General features: G+C 38.6%; 1 protein-coding gene across 4 annotated transcripts in view; it reads right to left on the reverse strand.

Annotated features, from left to right (window-relative positions):
• HBS1L (HBS1 like translational GTPase) overlaps positions 1 to 25,856 on the reverse strand; it is a 102,252-nt gene that overhangs the window by 39,467 nt on the left and 36,929 nt on the right. Inside the window, exon 1 of one of the 4 annotated variants that reach the window (XM_059713288.1) lies at positions 12,852 to 12,924. The exons of the other annotated variants lie outside the window; for them this stretch is intronic. The gene's annotated coding sequence lies outside the window, so the exon portion shown is untranslated. Of the gene's footprint in view, positions 1 to 12,851; positions 12,925 to 25,856 lie in introns of those variants that run through there. 4 annotated transcript variants of the gene reach the window in all.

The raw sequence follows: 25,856 nt of genomic DNA on the forward strand, positions 1-25,856 counted from the left end.
AATTTCCTTCTTCTCTAAGTTGGATATTTTACCCTCAGCCAAAAGTTTCCAGCAGCTTCCATTACCTTTTACTTATTATCCTCTATCTAGTTTTAAATTCGGTACACAGCATTGATGATAAACTTAATCTGAATTAATTTTTTTCAAGTGAGAATTCACAAGATACTATCAAATAAATGCTTTGTATAAGGAGTTTGGAGGGGTAACTGTCTAGTTTATCTACCATAATTGTCATTTGATGGGAGGCACAGCTACATATTCTTGGTGCCAAGGCAATTTCACAATAAGAAGTAACATTTGACTTTTTACTTTTTAAAAGCGTAACATGCGTCATCAGAGAAGACTGAGGTCTTCAGGTCAAAAGGGTGTGTGTGTGTGTGTGTAGAAGAGACAGCCTTCAGTGGGACTAATTCAATAATCACGATATGATGATGTTATAACAATAAGGAGTTCTGGTGATGGATACAACTTAAGGAAAGCAAAATTACTGTAAAAATATTACTGTTGCTTAACAAAAAAAACAAAAACAAAAGATAATTATATGCTGTTCCCCAGTAGTAGATCTTCAGGTGTTAAGAACATGATGGATGACACACTACCAATTCAAAGTCTAAAGGAGGGAACACAGATGAGCTCTTTGATGAGGGTGTTTGGCTGTAGAATTCCTTACCATCAGAGATCAGGCCAGTTCCAAGCCTTGCAGGGTTTTGCATTGTGATACAAGTCATTCTCTGCCTTCTACTGGGCTTCAGACTAACACAGCAAACTATGATTCACAGGTCATTCCTGTTGGTAGGAATTTTTCCAGTAGCCTCCATGGAATGTCCCTGGATGTTAACTCCAAAAGTAAACTCATTAAATCAACTAGTCAGAAGTTTCTTCATAGTGGAAGCTGTTTTAAATCTACAGAAAACTAGACAAAAAAAAAAAAATCGACCTTGGTAATGCTACGAGTGCTCGGTATCCTTTCCCAGTGTTTACAAGTGACATTTCAATAGGTTGTCAGAAGATCTGAAATAAGGCAAAGCCTTGCTGGAACTAATTATTCATCTGAGTTTCTTTCAAGGCCAAATAGGCTGCTTGCCTAAAAAAAAGAAGAAGAAAAAAATTTTTGAACTGGGCTCTAAAGTGTCTGTATAGATCAGGCACTTCAGCAAGGCTTTTTGGCACTTTTAGCTAAAGCTGATTCAATCAGCTATTAGATAAAAGCACAAAAAAGCCCCAATAAAGCATCTGATCTATTCAGACGCTGCAGAGTCAAGTCCAACTAAAGTGTTGCCTTTTCTTGGCATGGACTGGGCTCAGGACAGATATAATGCCAAGTTTAAAACTGAAGCGCTATTTTTTTTTTTGTTTTCTTTAACATCTGCAAGCAGCCATATTGCATAGAGATTTGAAGAGAGGTTTCTGTAGAATTCATGAATAATATGATCATTAAATAGTAATCATCCAGTTGTGTGTGTGGGGGGGGGGGGGGGGGACCCTTACATTTGTAAATGAGTGCAATTTTAAATATCTGTTAATATGTTTGTGACTGCAAATAAGAACTACTTCTTTCTTTCTGATTTTTACCATAGCTGTTTTGGGAATAGTGTCTGCACCAGGGATTGGACTGACACTAGTGTAGTGTGTTGTTGCAAGCTATTAGCAAAGCAAAGTAAACCCCTATTAGCAAACAGAATTAACACTGGTACAGATTGCCTTGTTTTCATACTGGAGTAGGCACTTGCAACAGATCAAGAACTGAATTTGACAGATTACACTGGGTTTATATCAGCTTGTGGGTAACCTTAAAGAAAACTGCAGAAAAATATTAATTTCCATCTAATTTCTATTATCTTTTACTGTTTGGGGTGCATCACCAATTACATCCCCTCCTAGTGTCACAGCTCATTTTCACAATGCTATTTTTCTCCTGCCTCTTTATAATATTATAAATTTCAGGAAAGAAACCTTAACTCCAAAAGTATATTCTCAAATCCTCTGGCATCTGGGATACAATAATATTCTTAAATATGAACACTATATTCAAAACAGGGTCAAAAGCTATATATTTGACTAATATGTTGCAAAAACAATCATCAACACCAGAAATTTTATTTAACCACAAGCCAAACTAAAACAAAAAGATAAGACAGCGAGCAGAGTAATTCTAGATCCTCCCTTGTTTTCCAGTTTGATCCACTGACTTTTTTCAACTGCTTCACTGGATAAGGGATACCTACAGTATCTTTTTAGGTTGCTGTCTGCTCAGAGGATATGAGACATTGGCAAAACAGAATGATATATATCACCAAAAAAAGACTGAACATAGAAAAGTGTTACTATCATAAAATACAACTGTGGTGCTGTCTTTAGCTCCAAATAAATCATTGCATATTCAAAACCACACTGTCGTAGGAATATTCGGATCAGATACAATGGACCAGAGTTTAGCCTGGGAAAGGAGATGGGTGCAGTATCAAGGAACCTATTTATGGCTCCTTCATTCTCCAAACAAGCTTTGTCCGTAGACTCAGAACAGAGCTGAGAATGGATACAAACAAAAAAACTGCCTACACTTCATTAACACCAGCGGAGGAGTTATGCTTCAAAGTAATTCTGCACTAGACAGTTACACCATGAGACTGCAATTCTGCAGAATATCTAGACTAATATTTATAATTTAATTTTACTGGCATATGTAAGTTGCCACTATCTCCATTTACACATGTAAATGCCCTCAAAGTTGTTAATAATACGGAACAGAACATCACTACAGATCCAGGGTATTTTTGAAAAGCCTTTAAGTGACTTAAAAGCTTGAATTCCGTTTTCAAAATGGACTTCAACAGTTTAGATCTTAACTCCAATGGATTTAAGCTGTATTTTCAAAGGTGACCCAGGAACCAAAGTGCTTTCAAAAACACAAGCCAAATCTTTCCTCCTTTTATTTTACTTTTCCAAATGCTTTCTTTTTCTATTTTTAACAACTGTATTTGTAAATTTAACCCTTAACAGACATCCACGCTGACCACCTTGGAGCCTGAAGACCACATTATTTATTCACAGAACAGATGCAACAGCAGTGCAACCTTCCTCATATATTCAGTTTGTGCATCTCAATCCTGAACAGCAGAAAGATGAACCCATATAAGCAGGAGTGTGATTCAATTTCAGTGCCTATTCAGTCTTTTGCCTTTCTGGTAAATTTACCAAATTCAAAAGCTGTTTTGAGGGACAGCTCTGCACTGAAAACTCAATATCATATTAAAATAAAAGTTCTTCAGAATCATTTTTGCTTGGAAGAAAATAGAGAGTTAAAGAGACTATTTTTTAAAATAAAGTTATTTACTATGTTAATCTAGATTTTCACATTTCTGCTTATAAACCCTTGTTGCTGTCTAGAAACCATCTATGGAATTCATGAAGCTGTTGACTGAAATAGATGCAAGAGGTATCTTCAATAAACATATTTCTCAGTATACTTTCTTGTTTTGTTTAGTAGCAGGCATTTGCTCTTAAATACCCATTTATCCTACATAATTAAAAACTCTTATTATGTAACTCTTTAATATACTGCAATGAATTACACTGCTGTATATCCAGTCTAAATAATTCATGCACTTACTCCTGCCCATACTTTTGATTTAAATTATTATCTCTTGATAACATTAGTTTGCATTCTGTCTGACATCGCACCTAGAGCTTCTCACACAACTGTACAACAAATTTCTACAGGACATGGTTTGATAATCTACAAAACAAAGCTTGAAAGAAATGGTTTCATTGGGTTTTTAGATTTTGAACACAAAGCTAATAAGTCCAAAATATTAATTCATGTTTTAAAATACTTTTTCATAGTTTGGAAGGTGTGGCATCCATCCATGCATGCAACTCAAAAAGCACACAAACGGCACTATCTTGGAGATAAAGTCCTTGTACTACAAATGTAAAATTTCCACACAAAGTACTGTCAGCTACCTAACTCAAAGACCATAATAAGTCACAATACAGAAAGGTTAATGCAGCTTTCTGAGATTTGTTCAATTAGGTATGCACTCTTAAGTACAAAGTTGATACAGCAGAAAGTAGTTTGTGGGATGGTATTTTTCCAGACTTCCTGAGAAATACTAGTTCAAAAGGATGTGGCCTTCCTCCAGGAAGACACCTCTCCATAAGGAAAGTTGCCTAAAATATAGAGACAGGCAAAACATTACCAATCTGAAACCAGGTAAACTATCAAACAGCCCAAAAAGCTATAGCCTGATTTCACTTTTATGTACAATAGACAAGTGTCTAGACAGTGCTCTGCTGACAAGGCTTGACTCCTTTCTTTGAGGTAGCAATACCATCATAGCAGATAAAGTTCCAGGCCAGAACAGAGTTGTGATCATATAAATCATTCCATCATTTATCTAAATGGACTTTCAATGGAAATTAAAACTGCAGCAGCTCTTACAGGTTTGTCATTTACCTAGGATGCTGCTTAGAAAAAACGCCTCTGCTAAAGTTAATAAATCTACTGCAGAAACACCAAATAATACAACTTAAGACAATGCTCACTAATCAGTTTCATGTTCATCTTAGAAGTCAGATGTGCAAAGTCTTCACGAGCTTCCACAAGGCTGGATTCTTACTGCTATCCCCTCTCACGCTACATGATGAGTCTGCTATAATATGTTATAAATTTTCCCCCACAGATGATTTATTAATAATATATAAGTTCTGATGCTGAAAGAAGCAGAAATCTCTCTCAAAGTTAAAAATTGGCATAGAAATATTTTCAATGTTGCTTTTAAAGCTGACTGCAGCCAAGTCAGCAGTATCAATGCTTCATTTAAGCAAATGAAAAAGCTGTCACTAGAAACACATTTCTGGGCTATGAGGATGGCCCAACTGAACCAGTGCTATCTTCATGCAATTCCTGATGGAAATCTCATGCATCACTAGTGTATTAGTTACACAAGCAAAAAAGTAAAATCTCAAGTTAGTCTGATTAAGAAGCTGGGGGACAAATAGTAGTGGTGTGCAAAGCTTCAGTCGCCGATTCAATTCAGAGAAGATTCAGCCTAATTCAGAGGCTGAATCACCGAATCAAATCGGGAGACCAAACAAAACCTCTGAATTGATTCAGAAAAAGATTTGGAGATTTGGAAGGCAGTCTTTCAGGGGAACAGAAACTGAGAAGAGGGAGGGGAAATCGGGGGGGGGAAAGACTGACATCTGTAGCTGGCCAGTGACTGATCTTTCCTTGATTCCCCTTCCAATCACAGTGTTCTGGAAGAACATAGAAACAGCACATAAGTCTTTGTCTGCAGCCTTTCTGCCCCTTTTGCGAGCTGTTTTTGCCTGAGCACTGGGAAGGCCCCCCATTACAGGCTACCATCCCTGCTGGTTTCATCCTGCTGTGCCTTAACATGCACACAAAGTCACACGTCATGAGTTTTGCTTTCAGAAGCTTGAGGTGCAGTTTCCCAGAAACCCCTACACCTATCTCCTTGAAACATGGCAGGGCTCATGGCCTCAGCAGGGGCTACTATGCCTGCAGTTTTCATCCAAATCTGCCTTAACACACACACAACATGAGTTTTGCTTTCAGCAGTTTGAGGTGCAGTTTCCCAGAAACCCCTGCATCTATCTTCTAGACACTTGGCAGGTTTCATGCCCTCAGAAGGGGCTACCATCATGACAGTTTTCATCCAAATCAGCCAAAAAATGACAAAGTTATAGGTATTTCAGTGATTCCCCATTATAGTCTATGGCCGAACCTCTGAATCTCTCCAAATCAGTGCCGAATCTTCAGAAGCCAATTCTGCCAAATCAATTCAGGACAGTGATCCAAATTTCTGAATTGAATCACTGCCATCTGATTGGCCGAATCTGAAATTAATATTTCCCTATTCGCACAGGCCTAATAACAGGAGCTCCAATGAAAATTCAACAGTAACACAGGCTTAAGACTATTCTGAATCCTGTGCATCTGAATGGGGAAGGAGTATGTATACACATAAAGCAGCTTAATGTTGTTGTGTGTTTTATCACTGAAACTTTGAAATGAAACTACTCTTCAATGCTTATTAAAGACTTGCATTTGTTCCTCTGCTATAGAATTCTCTACATAAGGTAAGCTAGCTTACCTTTATCTCTGTCTTTTCCAGGAAGAGCCAATAGCACACATGTTAACGGACAGACCTTTATCTTTTTACTACGACAAAGAGAACCTGCTCCAGGTATTATTTTAGTGACACGCTGATAAAATAGAGCGTCTGAATTGTATCTGCATTAATAGTGGAATGCTACTGATAATTATTAGAAAAATGACTAATAATATTTTGAAAGAGTAGAAGCACTCTAGTCTTTTTAGCATTTACATTTCTTTATGTATACCTGTGAGTATAATGATAATCACAGCCCACGTCTACAGAATATACAAAATTCTGGTCCAAAATACAAGCTGCTCTTGGGGGGGGGGAAAAAAAAAAATCAAAGTCATTAAAATTGCTTAAGTCTTCCAACATGAAATAATGGATGCAGTGATATCAAGCAGAAACCTGTAAACAATTTAAAGCCCCCAAAAGATGATTGGGAGCAGTTCACAAAATTAGAGGTCTGCATTAGTATTATACAAATTTCAGTGCTGATGTTCTTAATTATTTCAGTTTAATGTTTTAACATGTGACGTATCTACTTTGCTCTCAAGCCTCATAATCTTCCATGAACCTTTCTACCTACCATAAGCCTCAACAGCTCCTTATCTAAATATAAAATCTCCAGCTTCTCTTTGACAACTTACACAATACAATTATGCATTTTCCAATCAAAATTCTCTCATGCATGGAAAATATTTAAAAAGCAGGGAAATATAAAATTAAATCAAATTAAATCAATAAGAATTAAGTAAAATTAAATCAAATTAAGTAAAGAATATTAATTGTGATAACTGTTATGCATTTCACTGTTAAATACAGAAATCAAATACACTTGATTTCATTTATTTGAAAACCACAACAAAATTCCTGAGTGGTTGTACAGGAATGCTGCAGAAAGCAATGGTCTTGCACACCACAGATCAAACTGAGCATAGGGATTACACATGATTTTCCATGAGAACTACTTGTTTTACATGGACATACATAATCCCAAATATATGCTTGGAAAGTTCCCTTTGGGCTTAATAATGCTTTATACTAGACAGTGATGGTTCTGGGAACAGAGTTCAATAGTTTAAGTTTTCAGCCATGTGTTCGTTACTCTGTGCTTTGTGACTCATACCTGGAAGACCACCACCACATCCTTTTCAGCTTTTACTGTGTCCCAAATTTCCTAAAACACTGGCAAGTTTTGCTAAACTTAAATCTTTGAAAATTTAGATTCTGTTGAAATGTTTCACACTGTCCTTTCCTATTCCCCCAACATTTGAAGCCACATTTGACTATCAGAAAAAAAGTTACCAGCAGTTTTCTGCACCTGTGAGAAACAAGTAGCAAGTGCAAATGGAATAAATAAGATCTTGGTTTCATGCAAATACACAAAGTAGTAAAACATATGGGAAAAGGCAAAACTTAAATTATATGGAATATAAGCAAACTTTTCTAAAGTTGCCAAGAGGTCCCAGCAGCTTTTTAACAAGTGTTAACACAAACAGCAAAAGTACCAACTGCCTCTAATTTCATACTATAAGTGTATCAATACAGACTACGGTTTTGCAGGAAAAGCTACTCTTCTCCAATTTTAATTTATGCAAACTCAAAACTTAACCGTATTTAGAAAATAGCTACAAAAATACACAAATGAAAAATATAGTACTTGAAGTGTTCAGTTGCTGCATTTCAACATCTCAAATTTTAAACATTGTGCAAAATGAGACTGATATACCGTGTCACATAATACAGAGATAACAGCTATTCACAAGGTATTGTTGAAAACAATTCCCCAAATAAGAACTTTGTTTCTTTTTAAAAGAAGGTTATTTCCTAATTAGAAACCACAAGTAGGGGTTTTCCAGGTAACTTATGCTTGTATTACCTTCTCTGTAAAGTTTCAGTCAGTGAATATGTTTTGTTTTGTTTTGTTTTAATTTTTCAATGAATTAGGAGAGGACATTTCACTGAAAACTGCTAAATATAAACCTGTTTGCTTGGGTCTGTCTGACTACAGGGATATTTAATTTCAATAGTTTCAAGGTTCTGATTCAAATGGTAATACACAGAAGGCCACTGAAAACAGATTCCTGTATATTGCTGATATTAGTCAATTATCTGTAGCATGCAGTAGAGCAAGCAGCATCCAACCGGATTACACCATACCTGAGTTGCAATCATAGTTTAGTTTCAGTACAGTTTGTTTGTTTTTTTAATAAGTCCTACTGTGCATTATTCTAGGTGAGGCTGGTAGTACACTTTAAGGTTGCCCCATACCACCTACTAGAAGACCCTACTTTTAATTGCTTGTAAATTTTGAAACTAGTTTTTCAGACTGAAAATTTCTATCCTGGGTATCTGCTTCAAATTGGTTTTTGTTTTGTTTTTGCAAGGACGTGGGAAAAGGTGTGCACAGAATTTCAGCCCAGTTGGTTCTGCAATCTCCATGAATGCTGCCAGAGAAAAATATATTTTACTAGTATTATATCATTCTTGAAAACTTTTCTCCTTGTTAAAAGATCAAAAAGGAAGTCGCTGTTTTCCTAAACTCAATACAATTTTTGTTCTTTGGGTGTAGTTTAAGACTTTAAAAAGTAAATTTATCAAAGACTGTTCTTGGAGATACTTTACCCTGTAATTAAGTGTAGCTTTATTTGCAATTGCAGTTCTGAGCAGCTGTGGACCAGGTTGGCATGAACTGAGAAGCAAGCACCAGAACAGTCATTCCTGTGCCCTCAATGACCCCTGTTCCACTGATGGGCACGTGAAGTCTAGAGAAGGAAGTTGCCTACTTGAAGGCAAACAGAGAGAGGCTAAGACAAAGGGGGAGGAGGGGATAGAACTGAAGAGGATTGTAAAATCAGATGAAGAGTAGGGGGATAGAACCAGGAAATTCAAATTAAAAAAAAAAAAGGAAACAGGCACAGTGAAGACAACTCTTATGAAGAGCTAGCGTGTTAAAAAACAGATCTAGAAGGGGTCAGCTGCTTCAAACATTTTGGATAGAACAGGATATAAATGTAATGCATGCATACATTAAACTGAGAACAGTTGAGCAAGGAAACTGTGACAAGAAGAGAGAGACTGCAATTGGGACGGGGAGTCTACAGGAATAAAACTATGACTTCCTGGACAACAAGGTGACTTGGACTGGCGTAAGGTGGCCGAGAAATGAAAACTATGACTCAACAAGTGAGAAAACAGGACTGACATGAAGACCAGGAGTGGAAAAGACTGAAACATTATATTGGAAAAGAAAAGGGCAGAATGGGTCATAGTTATAGGGGGAAAAGCTGAAAAGCCTATACCCTCTGCAGTATACTCCCTTCCCACTAGCCTGGACTATAACCCGAATTCTAGTCTCACTACTCCTCTGTTGCCAGCAAATGAGTCCAAAATCCACAGGCAAGGCGTGCACCTCATCCCCCTAGTTCTGATCCACAAAGAATAACAATTTACTACTGCTACATTTTGTTACTCCATCAGCAGAAGCAGCAGAGGTCAATCAGGTTGATCTAAAGGTCCCACCAATGCTCATGATCCATTTGTGTCAACAGGATGCCATATAATAGAATCTATATATATATATTTTTTTTTTAAATATGTATTTAGGAAATTACCAGTAAAAAAAGTGTTTATAGTTAAGAGATTCAAGTACTGAAAGGTTAACTGAACTAGGGTTGGATAAGAAATCTTAAATTTGCCTATATATTAAGATAGAATCTTTAATTACATGATTATATATAATTTTTTACACAGTAACCCTGCTTCATTCAATATGCAGCATGGACCCTAGAATGCCCTGAGATCCTTTCAAGGGTGCTGTGGAGTGCCAGGAAATGTTTGCACACCTAACAGCAATAACATGATTCCCAATATAAATGCAGAGATTTCAAACTAGAATTCATGGTGCTAAGTTCTTTGCAATGGAAGAATTGCTCTATTATTCGAAGTAAAAAAATGAGTAAAATTATGAGCTGGCATTTTTCAAGGGGCGCCTTGAGGCTGAAAAGGGTGAGCGCCTTTTGTACAGAGAATGGATTATGCTCACATTGTGCTACCCCGTGCCTTAATTGCTATAGTCTATTCAAATCCTTCTGGGGACAGAAATATTGATTCCTCAGGAGCTTTACTCTAGTTCCCATCACCAGAGGCAGATCCAGGATTTTATGAAAAGAGGGTGCAGGAGTAGTGATCAATGATGCAGAGGTGGCTGTGCCCCCAACTCCCAGTTCCACCCCTCTCCCAACCAGGGGCTGGAAGACTGTGCCCCAGGAGCAGCAGCAGGAACTTTTTAAATCCATAACAATGTGAGAATCCTGCCCCTCCTCTCAGCACCTGTACACTTCCTTTTCATTCTCAACAACAAAACCCCCTCCCTACCTCTTCCCTCCCCTCACTCTCCCCCTCCCCCAGCTGTTGCTGTCTCTGCCTGTTCTGGGAGGGGAGGCAGAGGGTTCAGATCAGAGGAGATGTGCTGCTGAGGAGGGATGGGAAGGAGGGATGGCTACAGCTGGGATGTTGGGGGATCCTTACTTTTTTAGGGACTGAAAAAAAAAAAAAATCACTGGTTACTGCTCCCACTGCACAGTGGGGAAAAGGGGGTGTATCTGCACCAGCTCTCAATCTGCACCTACCCATCACTATCTCTAAGGACTCAATAAAGATTTTTTTTTCCACATGACAAATTCAGGAGTCATCTTCCTCTGAAGTTTACAGATAGGAAACAAATGCACAAAGAAATTAATCAAAAGCATCCAATATTTTTGGATGTCCAATTTGAGACACCTGGGATCCAATTTTTTAGAAACTTTATAGAAGATCCAGCACTTTTTTTTCTTCAAAGCAGTTTTTAATAATTTTAGATGCAGCTGCGAGCACGGAACACTCATGTAAACGATAGCTTTGGGTCTTATGTAAAACAAGAAAACAAAGAAACCAAATTAGTGACCACCTATATACAGAGCACCCCTATAGCTGGAAGCTCTAAGTGAAGTAGATGACTTCTCATTCTCAGTTAATATAGTATATGGGAATAAAAGAAAGCAAGAAGGGTATAATGGTAGGTTCAAGAGTTCCAGGTTCGTAAAACCAACATTCTAGCGCTCAAGAACAATGCCATTCCTTGGAAAGAGACAAACGAATGGTGATTTTTTTTTTTTTAAAAGCATCTCCCAGGCATGGCAGGTGAACTCAGACTGGTGGGACAGTGAAGCATCCTAAGCGACTGGGGGGGGGAAGGGGGGTGCAGCCAGCCGGGAGCGCCGGCCAGTAGCGGGGAGGCTGCAAACCCCACCGCTCCCAGCTGGCTGCAAACCCCCAGCCCCCCCGCACTCCCATGGGACGCTCCACCACCCCACCAGACTGAGTTCACCAGCCGTACCTGGCATCTCCATAGATATCCATTGTCTTATCTGGTATATGTGCTATGGAAAATCTTAAAGGTCCAGTAGTAATGTGCATCAATTAAAGAAAGTCATTTTTTCACTTGTCAGTTTTCAGACAAGAAAGTCCCACTGGTGTTCCAGGTGCCAAATCTCTGCAGTCAGTGGACAAAAGCTGATTTCTAACATAATCAGACAGCAATAGAACTACTTCTGTACTTATTGAAAGTTGTGATTTGTGGGGTACATACTTTTGCTATCCCATTTGGTAATAAACAATGGGAGTCTTTTCTCCACCTGTAGCTACCTGCAATTTAAATCTCAATTCATGTTTATTCTAAGAAATCATTTGTGCACTAGACATGAACAGTACAGTTCTATAATAGGACACTACCACATCTGATTCTCTCACAGACATACAACCACGAGTCGTTAGTGGTGTTTTCTAATTCAACGAATTTTACTTAAATGACTGTGAGATGTCTTTCATTGAGATTTAGAAAAAGGTTGGCCTCACATTTCTGAAGTGTGACTTCCTGACCATAAATGGTCATGTAAAGAGCAGAGTCAGCACTATATGTAGGATCACCCTAAAAAGGTATATCCATTAACCAGTAACCCAAATTGAAAGGAATGTACATAGTCCATGCAAATCAACAGAATTTCTGTTGAGACTATGGTCCAAAATGAGTAAACTGAAAGTACAATGTGTACAAAGCAGGTACATTCTATTGCAATTAAATGTAATCACATTTCCAAAAATAACACAGCAAGTAATTTGAAATTGAATATATAACTAACATTACAGAGCCAGAGGATGGTGCTATCAACCTGTGTGGTGATAAATTAATTTAGAAATGAAAATGTTAGTGTTTTATGGATATAAACTACTTGAGTATATTACAGTAGAACCTAAATGTGCAAAACTGCTATAAAAAAATAAGAGCTTTCCTGATCCAATCATTGAACTTACTTGCCAAGATCACTTTCAGAAGGGTTCTAACAAAGGAATGTCATATTACTATAATAAATTTAAAATGTAAGGATAACTAAAAAAGCATAGGAATAAAGGCTATTCAATAAATAAAAGAAAAATTCCCCAAACCTGTTGTTCAACTAAATTTATTCAATAAACATCCCCAGAAATGTAACAAGGAAGTAGCATTTCAAACTGGTAAAAGCGCAAATAGTTACTAGAATTATTTGATAATATCCCAAAGACATAAAGCAAAAATAAATATTCAGTATAAAACTGACTCAAAACCTATAAGTCCAGAAAAATTGGGTTTCTTGACTCCTAATCTGGGGACAGCCATTAGCATACATCAAGCAGTTTAAACCATACCTCAATTCCTTAAGATCCTTTGAAGTCACAAATCTTCAACTCTGTTTATCCACCAGCATGCGTTCTACCAGTGATATTACAACCACCCTGGACCCTGACTGGATCATAGAGCTGGCCAGTCTGGGGGAGAAGCAGGTAATATTTTCTCAATGTAAGGTACAGCTTTGCATGATTTTTAACCCCATCCAAATTACTTCGCAAAACCAGCATCCCCATGTAAGAAAGTTGCACTTACCTGATCCTCCTCCACATTCCTTCCATAATTCAAAGGGTGCCAGTAGAGGTTGCAATACCACAGCATAATGCATGGCGAGAGTAGAAGATTTGTGACTTTGGAGGATCAAAATAAAAAAAAAACCTAATTATAAGCTGAAAATCCTTTAGCATGAAAAATACTGTACTTCCAAGCCATGCTATAAGACATTTTTGCAAAGAAATGTAGGAAGCTAATAATCAAAGTCAATGAATACAAATACTAAGGTTCAAAACAGCGCTATTGGCTGTACTGCATATTCTTACCTTACGTAATTTTAAAAAGTAGCATATCAAGATAGATAGCTAACCAAAAATAACCACAGGGACAATGCACATGTGCAATGCAGCATAAGTTTTTGCATTTTGAGTCTGTAATTTGAATTATACAATTTGAACGAACAAAGAAGTTTTCTCCCATTTAGCTGCTTGGGTATTTTTCTTATAAAAACAGTTACTTAGCTTTCAGATTTTACAAAAAGCCAACAACATTCTGGAATTTGAAAACTTTAGTGAAAATAGTTGCAATACTGAGCATGGGAGGAAACAAAGGTAAGCATAAGGATTTCCTTAGTGATAAAAACTGAACCTGTAGAAAGGCTAGTTTGCCATCAGGAACAGGGATGACCAGAATTCCACATCATGACAAAATTCATGTTCATAGTTTTTCCATATTAGCAAGAAACATGTACGTTCCCCCTTTCTGAGTTGTAGGAAACCCAGGTTTGAATCTCTGCTGCTTTAAAACAGGGACTCAAACCTGTGTCTTCCACATATCAGTGAAGGCCCCAACACTGGACTACTGGTTAATCTTGGGTTTCTGTCTCTAGTTTTTAATAGAAATTCTACCCTGAATCTGAGAAATCTGCCGAAGTTTCATCAAAACTGATGCTTTAATGAAAAGTTTGTGTATTAGCAAACTGGTGTTTTACACTGAAACGCACTGTAAAAAAAATCCCAATCAGCTCCACCCATGAAATATGGTAAGAGGAGTAGAAGTAGTACACAGCCAAGGATGAAGTGGAGGGTCATATCACAAAATACAAAATAGCAATTACAGAAATAGGAACAGAATTGTATAAAAAGCGAATGAAAAATAGATTAGCCTATTGCAGCGTATTGTACCTTACCTTCCTTCCTTCACATGGGGGTTGATCATAGGAGGGCATGACTCCAGTACTCCAGTCTGCACTGACTACCAATAACTTTCCAGGCCTAATTCACAGAGCTGGTTTTCATCCGTAAAGCATCAGATGACGTGGCCCCTATGCAACTAAACATCTATCTTCTTCCTAATGTCCCACTAATATCCCCAAGATCAGCTGAGAACAACCTTCTACCAGTACCATCAGTATACCACACTTACTTGGCAAAAACACATGGGAGCTTATTCTCAGCAGTTGCTCCTCAGCTTTTCAACTCCCTCCCCGTTGAGGCATGCCAGAGCCTGAGCTTGCACAACTTCCAGAAACGTTATAAGACCTTCTTATTTAGGCAGGTATTTAGCAAGCCAAGCTAGGCTGGGATCGTGGGTGACTGGTGCCTCCTGAGTCTGGGAGGGCATCCGCAGAAGCCAGCATCAACGGCAGGGCTGGCAAGCACCCGGAGAAGCCATTGGCGGTGAGGACAGCCCTTTCAGGGGGACACGTGCCCCCCCATCACCAGCTGCCTATGGCTAGGATATTGTTTAAGGAGCTTTTGTTTGTTATTCTGTTCTTTTTGCTTTTTATGTGCCATTTCTGCCTCTTACCAAAAGCTGTCTTGAGTTTTTGTTGGGAAGGTCAATGCAAAAATCTAACAAATAAATAAATGTTTACAGCTCTATAGATGAAAGTGCTACAACGTTGAAAACTACACTCAGATAATTTTTTAAAAGTAGGAGAAAGTGAACATCAGCACAAAGCCACTTAGAACAAGGTAAAAAGCACCTTTGCTTCTATAGCTAAAGAAAATCCAAACTGAAATCTGTCAAAAATACACCGTATGAGAGTTGACTAGAGAAATCAGACAAGTTTTCTTCCCAAGCATTTGGTTGCTAAATGCAAAGTTAAATGCAAAGTGGTTAATGTGCATATTTTATGGCCATGGGATGATTTAAGATAATTCTGGCAAACGTTATCGGACCAAAAAAATAAATAAATTAACAATGGGTGGTATTCATGAAACTGGAAAAAAAGGATGGAAAGGCAGATGAAATGTAGGAGAGAAAAAAGGTGAAACACAATGACAGTTTCTTGAAGGTCATCTACTTTACAAAAACTACCATGATGTAAGTGGGACCTGTCATTCAAATGTAAATAGCATAAAAAGATCTTTATGAGCTAGATGGCAGGAAACTACCAAGACAAAGGGAGAGCAAAAGAAAAGAGACTTTAGTATTTTACAACACCTACAAGTATGCTTCCCAAGTTATGAGGGAAGTGCACAGTTATTCAAAACAGATGCAATATTCTCACAATTTTGAGCAGTTCAATGAAAAGAACAAAATAAATTTCTTGCACATGGCCTCAAGCACAGAAAATGAGCAGAAGGCATGAAAATGAATATAAAAATAAGGTTCAATATTTATTCTTTTAAAGAATAGTTATCCAATCTGTACAAAGACTTTTATGCATGTTTATAAAAATATTTTTTCCAATTAATGTTTTGTTTCTATGAGCTAGTAATTTAACTATTGTAACTAAATTTCTGTGAAACTTCTTGCAAAAGTTGCATCCTGATATCTGATCAGCTACAGGAATATAACTCGTTTTGAACCTAGCACTTGATACAGATAAACAATTCCTCATAACTCCAAGGTAGACGAGTGGGTATTACCATATTACGTCATCTCTTTTTAGATTGGGTACCACAGAGATGGCAGCCACGTAAGAACAAAAACAGAATAAAAATACATGAAACAAGTATCTCATCAAAGAATGAACATGGAGCATAACTGGAGGCTAGGATTAGACCTCCCAGCCGCTAGCTGTTCTGGGTCCCCAGTCCTATTCCAAACCCACTTTGGCTGTTTCAATAGCAAAATATTTTGGAACCAATTTAAAAATGTATACATTTGTATATTACATGCATACTCACACACCTTTTTAAACAAAAATTAACCATTCCAAATTGGGGTGCATGTCTCAAGTGACCCAAGGAATAAAGGCTGTTCAGTAAATTGGGATGCATGTCTTTATCTGCTCTCAATAATTCCTGTAGTATTGCCATGCCAGAATTGAGATGTGCAGGTGTTGAAATGGCTATAGGGGACTGGGCTCAGCTGCCAGCCACATGAAGCAGGGGCATGGCCCACTCCTCTACATCACTCACCCTCCCTCTGCAGCTACCCTACATTGTTACCACTCTGACAGCCACTGCCAAACTAGCAGAAGCTTCTGGCTGAGCATCCAAAAGCTGATGACAATTCAGCAGTGGCTGCAAGCGAGTTAAACCTCAAGCAGCAAAGGAAAGGGGAGTGATGTTTCTGTCCCTGCTCTGTGCACTGAGCATTCAACCACAGTGAGCCCATCCTAGGGCAGGCAAGACTGGAAAAAAATATTTTTTGTTCTCTCTTCCCCAAATAAGGTACATGGTCTTTCTTTGGGGGGGGGGGGGGAGGGCACAAGGTATGCAAACAGAAATGAAAATTAACATTATTAAATTGAACAGTTTAAAATGTATTTCATATCCCTAATTCTACACATGTACCTTGAAAAGTACCAAAGAAACTTAAAATACTTAAATACAGTTAGATTTCTAGCATTTTTAGTCTTCAAAAAAGAACGGCTATTATGGTAAGAAAGGGCAAACAAGGGAAATGAAGGAAAATTAAAGATGCATTGGTCTCCTTTGCACATGTAAATTAGGTCAAGTTAAACATTTCACACAAAATCTATTCAAAATGAAATTTGCTGAGAATACATACACCTTTTATAGTAGTTTTGCTAGAATTAAACCTAAAATACAAACAGATATACAACTATACAATCTAAAAATCCTGCTTAGCAAATTATTTGTTAACTGAACAATACTGCTATATTTAAAATGATCAGACAGAAGATTTCATCCACACACAGGACGTTTTTTCCACTAATTGTTTTGTGATGGATTTAAGTATCAGATGCAGTGTTTTATCCCATGAAACCCAAGTCTTTTGACACTGTCCACTATAAACCCCATTTTTCAATAATTTATTGCTTAATTGTAAAAACTTTCACTACTTCATACTCAATTGTATCTATGCAATTACAAATTTAAAAAAATATGAATGAGGGAAAAAAATGTAAACGCGTATTATTTATGTAACTAAACAAAAGGCTTGACACTAAAGAAGTTTTGCTAATTGATATCCATCATCTAAGACCAGTCTATTCGGGCATGTTTGACTCCAAAATATGGTCATGATATATCTAAAGTACTTTCTCAGTCATGTTTATTATACAGTCCCATCAACTTCGGTATTTTGCAGAGATGTCCAACTCCATTAAATAACCATTGCATAAGTAAAGAATTTAATGATTTATATTCCTTATGCTAATATGTTTATGCTAAAAATGTTATGTCAACATGTATTTATTTACATGATGAATTCAAAATCCTTTGATTTGTTTGTAATTTGTCATTTATTCTGCTGTATCCTACACTACCTTTGTTTTTCAAAAATGTTTAAATGTGCAATAGTTCCAAGTCCCATGCTGGTAACACAAAACATTCCTTAATATGAAATGCCAAAAGCACAAACTCTTAGACGTTCACAATGCAATAATCAAATGTTGCAAACTGCTTCAGAAATATAGACACAGTAACGAAGAAAAGGAGCATTTGCCCCAACTGCTCAGTGATCTACTAAAAGGCAGCCAGTAATTTACCATGGGCACGTACAGATGTTCAGGGGAGGAGGAGGACAAGGGAAAGGGGGATGACTAGATCATGTTAAAAATGGCCACCTGATTTAACTTAGTTCACCCAGGTATGGACCTTACACTTGGATCCCATGTTAGGTCCATCTAAGTGTGAACTGTACAAAAGTTCCAGGAAGGTTAGATTGGTAAAAAAAAACAAAAACTTTTTTTTTTTCAAATGGCTGACTGGATCCAAGTTAACCCTACCTCAGAGGTAATCTAACTTGGATCAGGTTGGCTATTTTTAGACTAATCCAATTTTCCTGAACTACACAGCTCCAGGGCTGGGAAAGCTCAGCCACTGGCCCCAGCCCCAGGGGCCTTGGGCCAGGGCTGAGCTTTTCCTACCGCCCCCCCAGCCCCTTGACTCCCCACCCCCACAGCAGACCAGCCAGTCCTGCCGTGCCCCAAACCCCCCATTCCACAAGCCACTCCAGGTGCCTGTTTTATCAGCATTCACCAATGCCGGGCACTAAGGAAGTAAGTCTCAGGGGAGAGGTGGGAGGGATGGGGGACAGTTTCACCTGGGGGAAGGGAAGGAAGAAGCTAAAAAATAGCCCCTGGTGTCCCATCCCCTTCAGTCTACCTGCAGATCCCACAATCCCTCCTTATCCTGCCAAACACTCTTGGACTCCACCAACCCCCATGGACCCCACCTGCTCCCCCTATCCTCCCAAGGATGCTACCTGCCACGCAATCACCCCAATTGCTCCAATGGACCCCACTTGCCTCCCCAATTCCTCCAGCAGACCCCACCTGCCCCCCAAGATCCTTGCAGACCCACTGTCACCCCCAACCTCTCCCCTGTTGGCTCCCTCCATCCTGATTTACCTTAGCTTGGGTGGCTATTTTTAACTCAATCTAACCTTCCCATAACTTCCCTGAATGTCTGTACTCAGCCTGTCCTACAAATAGTAAGGCTGAATGATAACACTACTAATGCAAGCTGAAAAAAAATTACCACTGTTATATCTCACCCTACTAAATATTATCCTGATAAAAGAATTGTTTCCACTTAAATAGGAGAAAAGTCGCAACACTGACAATTTTGTTGTTCCCTGATTCAGAAAAAAGGATGGTGCCCCAACCATGTTCTGACATGACTGCAATGACTGGGCATTTAAGGATAGCTGGTTCCCAAAGATATGATGGCTTTACTCAAAGGGGATTAGATCTGGCTTCTCAAGGTGAGGACTGCATTTTTTAATCAAGCTGTATGTCAGTTTAAAAGATTTGTCTGAGACTTATTTATTGTCAAATTGTTTTTCTCTTCAATTTTGAGAAGTGCCTTTTAGCTCATTATTAGCTTCTGTTACCTGTTAGGTTAACAGGTGTTAAGAAGTACTTGCTAACTTTTATATTAGTTTCAGTCTTCACGTTCATGTCTGAGGTAAAATAAATAAATCAAGTGAAATTTGCAACTCTGTTCTTTTGCATCTTTGCCATCTTGGATCTTTCACATATACAAGCATTTGAATAAAGACAAGATGAAGAGAAGGAGAGGGGGGAAAGGAATGGGTCTATCAAAAAATACTAAGAAAGAAGAGCTTCAGCTTTCTTTGTTATTTAAATGTGTTAGTGGCAACACATTTACAGAAGAGATCTTTGAAATCTAGGTGTGAAACTGCTAAAGCTGCTTTGAATCTAACTTGCAAAACATAAAACCAAGCTGTATCAATGCAGTAGGCTGATTACGCACTCTGAATTTATCTGCTCTCAACAATTCTTGTGGTATTTAAAAACAATATATTAGCAGTAAAAAAAGCACACAGAGAAAAATTCACACATCTCAATGGTGACAAACCTAAAGTTATTCAAAAAGCTAAGAAGGCAGTTTTCTTAAACTAAAATTGTTTATTTATACAAACACTCAGAATAGACTGTATAATTGGGGCAAAGTCATTCCGTGAAAAACACATGCGCTCACAAAAGAACAGGTATTGTTCCATATCATCAAATGGTCACAATTAAAGTGGGGAAGAATGAGAGTTTGTTGGGAAAACCACAAAACTAAGAATATCATATATCCTGGATGCCAACACATCTATCAGTAACCACCAGATATCAAGATCTAATCTCAGATTCTGACTGTATTTAATAGGTAAACTTTAGGAGAAAAACAAGTAATAGAGTGAGACTGGAGAAAGGCAGGTCCCTATTTAACGTCAGTACAACATGCCATCAGGCCCTAACCTCATGCTTTCTAAGCATCAATGATGAGCAAAATTTCATATTCAGTTTTATGAGAACAAATACAGTGAAACTGGACACAATTTCACCTTTAGAGAACTGGATTAAAATAAATTTCTAACATTCATCTTCATGGATTGGAACTTGACATGCTTCATCCCAATATGAGGCATTTTAGCCAATGCTTCTAATGCAAAATGCATCTGCAATCCTTGGACCAGATACCAGAATCTAGAACTGCTCCCTCTCAGGGGAGAACCCTTATCACTAGTGTGATGCTTCAGCTTATTCTCCCCTTACCCCCATGAACCTTTCCAAGCTGCATGCTGTTACAGACTTCAAAGGAGGAGATGGGAGCATCCCACTGCAGTCTTGCCTCTAACCTGACAGTAGCCTCTTGAAAGCGACAGCTGTATGAACCCTCTCATTTTGACACTGAACCAAAAGCTCCTACTTACTGGCAAGTGCCCTAGCCCCTAGACTATTAAATACAAATGGGTACCCTTTGTGAGCCTGTTTTGCTGCATTCCCCTCTGTCAGTACGTAGTAAGCAATACTCAAAGTACACCTACTGGATAAGGCCCTGATTTCTGAAACCCAAACAGGCCCTGATATGTAACGTTTACCTTTGCCAAAATTTTAGTACTGTGCGCACTCACAGCAGACTTTTAGGTACCTAAATAACTTGAGTGACAGAAACTTAAGCACCTATGGACTGTCAAGCAGTTAGGCAAAGATTTTCTGCATCACTCATTTGGACTTTGGCATTTAAGTTCTACCTATATTGTACGCTGGGACCCCCCCTAATTATTTTGTTGGGTCTCTTAGCTTCTACAGATTTAAGAACTTACCATTTGTAGTTCTGAGGTCTCTCGCTGACCTGTGAACTATATACTGTACTTGTTTTTGTATTAAAAATAGATGGGCATACACAAAAACATAACATGCATAAGAACTGCATTTATACAGCATTAAGGTTTTGAAAAACAGAAAGTGTAAGTAAGAGTGTTTTCAAAAGCCTACAGGGAACTCTGGCATATAAAACCCATTTACCTTTAAAAGGGGACCTGCGCTCATAATACCCCTTAGGTCCTTCTGAAACCCCCAAAAAGGCCCATGAAGAAATTTACTTAGGGTGTGTCTACACGTGACAGTACAGTGACATAGCATCCACGGGTGTCTACATGTGACCAGCAGCTACTTCGCTGTAGCAGCATGCTCCCCCATTGGAGCACACCACTGTGGCGAAGTAGCTGCTAAAAATAACTACACCACATGTACAGCACAGTACAGGAAGTTACTGCACAATGATTTAGTACTTCCAAATGGAAGTACTAAAACGTGGCACAGTAACACGCAACCCAACCTGGCAACTTTAATAAAACTGTCAGAATGGGTCAGCACTTTGTTTGCCGTGTTTGTGCAACAAGTTTAATGCTGTCAGAATCCATAAAACTATTATCTAACAAGATGCTCACCTGGACACATCTAGAGTGAAGTAAAAAAATATGATAAAAAAATTAAAATGATCAACATGTGGCATCAGGCTGCTAAGATCTTAAACTACAGGTTGCCTGATTAGCACATCACAGGAGCTGGGAACCCACCATCTCACAATATCAAATACAGAGACAAGCTGTCATCAGATTTGTGCTCTAAGGAAGAAAGTGAATGAATGTGATCTCCCAAAAAAGAAAGGTTCTTTCACAATGGAAAAAAACATGTTGTATTCATAAGCAGTAACTTTAAACGAAGGCACAATCCACACCCCAAGCAATATTACAAATTTTTAAAATACTGAAAAACTGCTCATGTCGGCTTTGCTCCTGAAAAGCCATAGAAAAACTCCTTCCCTCTTCTCCCACCTTGAAGAGAGAGTTAAGTGTAACCTGTTATGGATCTAGTCACAGAAGCAGAAATGAAGTCTGAACTGGTGTTAAAGTTACAGTACTTTAGGGATAATAACCTTAACGCCATAATCAAGCGTACCAAATTCCAGGAGACAGACAGCCAATTTCACAGGCAGCCTGGGGTCAGCCACCATTTTCACAGGCTGAGCACGGTGAGCCCTCCCCAACACCTCTGATTGGCCCAGGGGCACTGGCACTCCCACCCTTCCCCTGAGATTGTCACATGACCCGAAACTGTGGCTTAATTACTCTGATTAAGCCCAGGGAAGACATTAACCCACGTGTTACTAAGTGTGGATTAATGGCTTCCTTGGCCTTAATCAGTGGAATTAAGCCACAGTTTTGGACCAGCCCCAAGTAGCGTGCTCAGTGCTTTTGGTGGGCTCACTGAAAGAAAACAAATAAGTTACAGCAGGCGGAAAAGCTCTGCAGTCCTGGAGCACAAAGGGGGCAGGCAGAGGAGGGGGAAGGAGCAAGAGGGAACACCTGCCAGAGGATGCCTCCATGTGCCCTCCCTGATAAATAAACGGCACGGCCAGTGTGGACCACCTGCCTGCAGTACTGCGCAGCGGACAGGCACCTGGATTCTGCCTTTGACTTGGCAGCCTCACACCCTGCTGGACCTAGGAATTGCACTTGGCAAAGGTCAGAGGACCTGACAGCCAGGGATGACTCCTCCTGTGACACCCTGGCTGCCCTATGCTCTACCAATAGCTGTGCCCCTGGATGGAGCAAGGCAGGAGCTGAGGTACTGGTACTCTACCCCACCCCTAGTCCCACTGCAATGCAAAGAGATGCAGCAAGTCCTACCCGCCGCACACCCTGGGCTGACCAAAGATAGACTGCTGCTACCCCGCACCCTGCTCCATGCCATCACCGCCCCATCCCAGCAATCAAGACCTTGTGGCACTGCTGCACCCTGCAACCAGCTCTGCCCACACTTTGCCCCTATCCCACTCCACCCCGCCCCCATGCCTCCTGCTGCGAGCGGCCCCGCCCCATTCCCCCTCTGCCTTCTCCTACTCTTCCTCCTTCCCCACTCCTCCTACCTCCACCCTGCCCACCATGCTCCCAGACTGCTGGGTTTCTCTGGTTGCTGGCAAGTTGTTTTTTTTCTTTTCCAGTGAGCCCAAAAGTGCAGAGCCTGCCCAAATTCAGTCTCCACAAAAATTGCAGTTGTGATTTTGGTAGTTCCCTAACCATAATATACAGTACACTAGGCATAACAACCCCTCCCCCCCCAAAAAAAAATTAAAGCAAATAAACATACCAACATACAAACAGGAATTGAAAGCATACCCTTCTGCCTGATACATGTTTTAAAAAGTACTACTACAATGGCTAAGATGATTATAACAAAGATTAAATAGGAAAGAATAATTCTATTTTCCAGCTTACTTTGTGTATTCTATAGCACTTTATGATTAGTTCCATCATTTCCCTTGTGTTGACAACAGAGTTTACTCATTTTCCTCCATTTACATGGTCAGCAACAGACCAGAGGAAACACATTTAAAAATAGGAAAATGTGAATGTAAAACCACAAAAAAGTATTAGCAGGGACTCCAATGGACATAGTAGTTGGCACTACTTTAACCTCTAAATGCAAATAACCATAACTACTCCCTTTGACTGCCACATTATGCATTATGATATATAGATGTGCATGTACGTTATGTATCAAAAATACCTGAAACTTAAACTTCCTTCTTTCTTGGCTGTTCAGCAAAGAACATCTTAAATGCATGTAACTTTGGCAAGTCACCCTGAAATTTAAACCTATAAGCTATAAGAAGCAAATGCTTGTTTTAAATACATATCAGCATAAGCTTAACAGGTAAGGAATATAGGACCAGAAATATCCATAAACTGCTCACTGTAAATTGTAAACTGTTGGACTATTAGTTCATGAAGTACCATATCAGAAAACAAAGTACAAAATGTGGTATCTGAGAGTGAACTGGAACATCTTCTTTGGTGTAGGAGTAAGCATACATGTAATGGTGGGTAGTGTTTATGTTATGTCACATGTGGGACAATAAACTACATAAATGCTTTCTATGAGAATGAACAAGCAGGCATCTTGCGATTTTGTAGGAGTGTATAGAGATAAAAGTGCAAAGAAAAGGTCATGTATGACTGAAGAAGTACATACCTTCAAGGAAAAGTCTATGTCTTTCTTTCTATGTTGTAAGACACCTAGTACACTTCACTAGTATAAAAATAAAAAAAATCTGCAGCAATTTGAGTTTGCATTTTTGTATTTTCCTTCAAGGATTTTTCGGGGTTTTTTTAAAGTGACTTAATTTTGCATTTCCTGAGTTGGTACTTTTGTTTTGTAAGCTATAACGTTCTTCCAGGGTTTCTTTCCCATACATAACTGATGGGCTTACAACCTTTATTAAGTCTATCTTAAATTGGGATTTTTTGAAGATGTATGTGCTCTAATACTTACTGATTTCTGAAGCTGGAAGGTACCCATTTAGCTTTTTGAAATACTAATGTGAACTAACCCTGTGTACATAGCCATGCTATAGTTATGAGTGACACCTGGGAACTGGAGTTCTCTAAAAGCTTTGAATGCTTCATGAACCATCCGAGATTCTGAAACCCATAAACTATGACACTATAGAGCAGTAAAATCATTATGGATGTTAAAATAATACTTTCAGGCCATAAGACTTTCCAAAAACTTGTAAGGATCTTCGGGTGTTTGGACTCCAGAAAGTTTAAATTTCTTTTAACTGGCTTGATAAGGTTAACTGCATTTGAGACTGGGGACTTTTATTTGTTTGTAAATTGTACAATTTAGTATTAGAAAAGAAAAATCTGTTACATAAAGAAATCTAAACTCTCCATGTCAAGCTGTCTGTCTTTAAGTCTAGACACAAAAAAAGTGGTTTGGTGAAGGTTTGTCCTGGGTTTTCTGGTTTTCTTCTTCATTAATGAGTTGGTTACTTTCAGTAGTTCATAATGTATTATCCATTTCACTTTAATATGGAATTTAATTTGGAAACATCCTTCCCCACAGACCAATGTAGAAGACTCTTCCCAGAGACATATTGGGAAACAAAGGGCAACATCAGCTTTTTCATGGTCAGCCTTTTTACAGTCTTAATTACAGAAATAATGTCCTATTCCACAACCCCTTGTAGCAATGAGAAATTTTCTGTTTAATTTTTTTTGGCTGCGATAGTGCTCAAAACATAGGTTCAGTTGTGAAGAATTTGTGCAGAGGTTTGAAATACTATTGGCTCAAAAGCACTATGGAAGTATCCTACCTGTTAATTTCTGCTGAAACTCAAAGTAATTCTAGACAATACAAAATGCACTGCTTTCATTAGCTAGCAAGAAACCCTGTTCACCATTCAAAATTTTGATATTACTACTCTGAAAAAGGTCAACTGATCTCCCAAGCACTGGATTCACTCAAATGGCACAAAAAAGTCGTACCTATTACAACAACAACAAAAAATCTTTAAAAATACTAAGCTTCCTAGGAAGTTGTGACAATGAGAATTTACTACTGGGTAAACAGTGCTAGATTATCAGCCTTCTCAGATGCTCTCAATTAATACACCAGAAGAAAAAGCAAGGAGAAAAACAGCGCAAGCTCCCCTTTCTAACACCAAATTGGGATGCATATTATACCTGACTTAAAAGCAAAGGAAAACTATTCTCAAATACTCACTGGGGATCATGACAATTAGACCTATCTGCCATACAGAATCATCACGTAACATAAGAATGTCCACTCATTGAGACAGAGA

This window comes from Alligator mississippiensis, chromosome 1, assembly GCF_030867095.1.
Source record: "Alligator mississippiensis isolate rAllMis1 chromosome 1, rAllMis1, whole genome shotgun sequence".
Taxonomy (NCBI): domain Eukaryota; kingdom Metazoa; phylum Chordata; order Crocodylia; family Alligatoridae; genus Alligator; species Alligator mississippiensis.